At 54.1% G+C, this 5113-nt stretch overlaps 1 protein-coding gene across 2 annotated transcripts in view; it reads right to left on the bottom strand.

The window, feature by feature from the left end:
* Tmem9 (transmembrane protein 9) overlaps positions 1–5113 on the bottom strand; it is a 16868-nt gene that overhangs the window by 1671 nt on the left and 10084 nt on the right. The gene's annotated exons all lie outside the window — the stretch shown is intronic.

The raw sequence follows: 5113 nt of genomic DNA, 5'->3' as shown, positions 1-5113 counted from the left end.
CTCTCTCTCTCTCTCTCTCTCCCTCTGCTGGTTTCCCTGTCCCCCTTCCCCTTTGCTCTCAGACCCACTTCGCTTCTGTCGTCAGTCTTCTCTTAATTATCACTCCTCTGCCTCTGAAGCTCCAGAGCCCATGCATTTCCTGCAGGACCCGGAGCTGATCTCTGGGGGGAGAATTAGAGCCGAGGGCCAGGCCCACAGCCCGTGGGGATTTCCTCCCTAGCTCTCCCCGCCTCTCATCTCCTGCCACATATCTCTTAAAGGATTAGTGCAGCCCTCTAAGCCCAGAGCCGCCCAGTAAGTGCAACTTTGCTTCTAATGCCCCGAGCTGGCATAGCTTCTGTCACTGCAGCTGCCAGCTTGAGAGTGGGGTGGGGCAGGAGGGTATAGAGAGGCTGGCAGGGCAGAGAGGAGGCTGGGGTCAAAGGGCTGGGACAGCCTTATCCTTGAAGCACAGTGCTGGGCGATTTGTCCTGAGCTCACTTGCTCCTAAGGTGACTTATAGATGGTCCCCTGGGAGTCCATGCTCAAGACTGAGTGGGTGTCATGGGCAGGCCAGGTGAGGTCCAGGCCTGCCATCCCAGCTACCCAGGAAGCAGAAACAGGAGGATAGCAAGTTCAAGGCCAGTGGCAACCACTTAGTGAGATGCTGTCTCAGGACAGACCATGTTTAAAGAGCTAGGCCTGCGTCTCCACAGTAAGTCAAGCCCTAGCTAACCATGCCTGTGGCTGTAGGACAATTTCTAGCAACATGCCCAAACCCAAAAGCAAACCCAAAGAAAAACAAAAATCCTAGCCATGTCTCACAAAATTCCTTTAGGTCTGATGTGCTCGAGTACCATTGTGTGACTACAAGATGTGTTTGTCATGGGGAGAACCGTTTGTCAAGAGAACTGGCAAGCATAGGTCAGGGCTCAAGTGCCCTTCTCCCTGGGAGTTCAGCACAGTGGAGCCGACTCAAAAAAACCTGGCTTTGACTCCTACCAGACACATGGCCTTAGGTGGGTCAGAGCCAATCTCTCTCATACAGGATGGAGACTGAGGTGGTCTCAAGGACACAATGTATACAGAAACTTGGGTCAGCTTCTGGAGATAGAAAGCACTCAAGGTCAGTGCCGGGAATCACTGAGGCAGAGAAGGGGGAAAGGCAGGCTGACTACTGTCAGGGGAGCTGCCTCTGAGCATCACTGTGGCCTACACCACCTTCCACTCCACTCCTCCCCAGACTGGCTGCGCTGCCTAAGTGGCCCAACAAAGAAAGCAGCTTGGCTCAGACTGCTCTTAGCATGGCTGTGGGGTAGGGGTGGGCACCGAAGACCTGCCCGCCTGAGTACCAGCTGGCTCCCCCAGGACCCCAGTCTAGCTTCGGGGGCCCAAGGGCTGCTTTCTTCCACAATCCTACTCCTGCCCATTTCTAGGCCCCGTGTTGCCCTGGAGGGCTCTGGTTAGTGAGTGCCTGGGGGTAAACCGCAGGCCTGGGGTCATCCGGGGCGTGCTAGAGCTGGTGAACAGGCAGAAGCTCTGCTCTTGGGTTGTCTGAGGAAGTGGGAGCTGGACAGAGCCGGAGCAGAACATCAAGGGAGCATGTTGTAACACACCACATTGCCACAGCTCCACTTGGGAGTGCTCAGGTGAAGTCGCAGCAAACAGCTCTCAAGTGGGAGAAAGCTGCTGCTGAGAGCCTCTGTGTCCCCATGGCTGACAGTCTGATTAAAAGGTATTAGAGTAGCCACATCTATTCCCTAAGAAGACCCACAGATGGCCTCAGGCCTGCCTGCTGGTCATAGAACTGGCAGGTGAATGGGGAGGAGGGTGGGGCAGCAAGGAAAGTCTTCCCTTTAGCCTCCCTTCTCCCATCAGGTCTGGGCTGAGGAATGCGGTGGGGGGGGGGGGACGACGACGACAGACAAGTCCCTAGAGGTCCCCAGGTAACCAGACTGATGTCACCCTGACAAGCATACACCACTCACTATACACCGGTCTCTTTCCCAGGTACTTGACAGGCTCCTACAGCAAGTGGCTAATATCACCTCCATCTTTTGTACAACTTAGACTCTGAAGGAGAAACTGCCTCGCAAACCAAGGTCACCTAATTTCATGGGACCACATTTGAACTTGTTCATGCCCCTGGATCTCCTGTCTTAGGACTCAGTTGCTTCTGCCTTTGGCTGGATTTTCCCAAGAGGAAATCATATGGACAACCAGAGAAGCAGGCACAACTCACCCCAGAGTTAGATCAAAGACAGGTAGCTGCAGGTTACTTGTGGCCAGAGGCTCCCCTCTCTGGACGAGCGCACTCAGGGTCTGCAAAAGCCTTTAATGCCCGATCCCAACAGCGGCCCTGAGGCAAGAGCTACTCTGTCTACTCCCGGCTTAGAAAGCTATACCCTGAGCTCAGTAGCAAGGGCAGTGAGTGGTGGAGCTGGGACCTCAACCAGGACTATTCTCAAGCGCTATGCAGTCTAGCCCCACGACGTTCTAGAAGTATCTGCTGAACGGCACACCTCCCTATTCTATTATCAGGGTGAGGAGGCTATCTGAACAGTCTGGACCCGTCTTTCCCAAACCCCAGGGCCCCCAGGGTTCTTAGTGCATACTGCCATCCATCTACAGACAGGAAGGGAGGCCAGTCTTCGGTGACCCTGGCTTTCTTTTCGTCTGGCTCTCCATGACCTTAGCTCCCATCATCCTTATCCTCTTCCTTTGGTTTCCTTGTACACCCCCTCCCACAGGAGTCTCAGAACTAACTCTCTGCACTGCCCCCACTGGGAGGGAGAACTTTGAAGACCCTGTCAGAGCTCAGGAGCGAGTGGCGGAGACGGCAAGAGCCTTGGAGAAACCCTCATTTCTCCCTCTTCAAAGGGGGCCAGCTCTGTACATCTAAAATGGCTCTGTTGCTGTTTCTGTCCCTACAAACATGCTGGCTTCCTCCTTTCAAAGGGCGTCTGAGCCTAGGGATTAGGTCTAATGCCACTGGAATCCAGGGAGGCAGCGCCCAGCAGCCAGGCCCACTGAGGCTCTGCCAGTGCTTTCAAAGGGAGCACGAGGGCCTTTCATCTCCCTCTGTGGACTGGGCTGTGCAGTGGGGGGATGCCTCCCTTTCTTTGCCAGAGGCCCCTATCCCCTGGCAGGAGAGCTCCTACCTATAAGAATTGGGGTGATAGAGCCCAGGAGCCCCCCTAAACCTAGCAAACACTCACTGGCTATCAAATTTCACTTCTATCTGGGTCCCAGGCTCCTGGGAGCGGGAAAGGGGAGCCCCTGAGGACAGACACTTTTCTTTCGGAGGCCAGTAGCTGTATAAGCTCATGTGACACCTCAAGGAAGCCCAGGGCTCGCTCCAACTCTCCCACTTTGAGCTGGAAGTTAAGTCCCTTTGGGTCAGGGGAGGTCTCTCCAGGCAACTATCAATCCAGAGGCCCTGGCTTTATGGCCACTTGAAAGGAGACCTTCCTGGTGTGCCGACTGTGGTGACGAAGACTGTCCCTCACCACTCCAGCCCAATGCCCTATAAGAAGGCACCTTGGGGCTATTCCACTTCCATGGACCAGGGGCGGTACTCACTCTCCCATCAGCCCTCAGAGCCACACTCAAAAGTTCTTCTCTGCTAGGAAGCCTTTGCTCCTAACACAGGGATCTTTTACTAAAAATGTCCTCTTTTAGGACCTTAAAGAGGATTTTTCCCAAAGTAACCCTCTTCCCCCCAAAGACTATCATCCCTTCAAGTCAGATTTGAGCTGCCTGCCTTTATGGTCCTGGCCCAGGCATCTGGTTTCGGCCATCTTGGGGCTGAAGCCTGTACACAGGCCAAAGGTCTTAGTAAGTCTCCCCACAGTACCGCCTGCAGGATTCAGCAGCACACAGCAGGAGAGGATGGGAGCAGTGAGCCCCAGGCACCTACGCCTGGACACCATGCAGAATGACAGTAAGTCAGGGGATGGAGCAGAGTGCCATGTCATGAGAGCACAGGATTTCCCCGCCTACTCTGAGGATGCTGGACGAGACTCTTCCTGGCCCTCCACTCCCAACCCCTGAGTTTGGGACCAAGCAGAGCAAACTGACTTTAGGTCAGAGTCTCCAAGAAACTAAAAATACGGCATTTTATGACCCTTTGAAGTCTTGGGTGGGAAATGAGCAATGTCCTCTACAGATGGGGAATGAGCTCATAAGCTCTGGCTTGAATCTGCCAGTGACGGCCTGCTGCAACCCCTTATACGGCCAGACAGAAATCCTTAGGCTCCTTTCCACCAGGCCAATCCCACAGCAGGGAGGGCTTACTCTGATTCCACATCCTCAAGGCTCCCCACAGGTAGGCTCTCGTAGGAAGAGAGGCCTAGGCCCAGATGCAGAGACGGCAAGCCACCCTTCCCCTGGCTCCGTATCTAGGATGGGGTGGCAGGAGACATGGCAAGGCCATGCCCAGGAGCCATGCATTCCTCAGGAATCATGGCGCGAGCTATGTAATCATCGGCTGCATCTCTCAATTATTCCCCCGGCCAGGACTGCAATTACCACCTTACCCCTAATCGCCCCGTGTTTATTAGTGACGCTCCTCTCCTATCAGAGCTGCGATTACACTACATTAATAACTGGGTAGGCAAGCGAGCTTTCCTCTCAAGCAAGACCACCCAACTGCCAGGGCCACCACCTCCCTAGTCACACCTCCAGGGGGTGGGGTGGGGGGTGAGGCTCATCACCTCTGCTCCACCTTTGGCCAAATTCATGCCAGGAGGAGGCTGGTGGGGTGCAGGCTCCCAGTACCTACCTGCCTGTCCTTATCCTTATTGTCTGGGCTGGTCCAGACCCTACCACCTGAAGACTCTGAGTGTCAGGGTCCTCACATGCATTTGAATTTTTCGTTCTTTGTCTCCAATTTAGAACTTTAAAAACCTCTCAAACTATAATTGCCTAGGACAGCTTGGCTTGGTCACCTCCAGTGACCCACAACTCACTATATAAAAAGGAAGCCCTCTCCTCTTTATCATCAAACCTAACACGGTCCTGTCACATCTCCCACTTCAACCTGTGGGTGGGCCCTTTTGCCCCCAGTACAAGCTCTTCTCTATAAACATCAGAAGGCAGCTGGCAAGGGCCACGTTTTTTTTTTTTTTTTTTT

The sequence above is a fragment of the Mus caroli genome, chromosome 1 (genome assembly GCF_900094665.2).
Source record: "Mus caroli chromosome 1, CAROLI_EIJ_v1.1, whole genome shotgun sequence".
NCBI classification, from domain to species: domain Eukaryota; kingdom Metazoa; phylum Chordata; class Mammalia; order Rodentia; family Muridae; genus Mus; species Mus caroli.
Note: the sequence above shows the minus strand (reverse complement) of the source record. Positions and strands in the feature narration are given on the sequence as shown.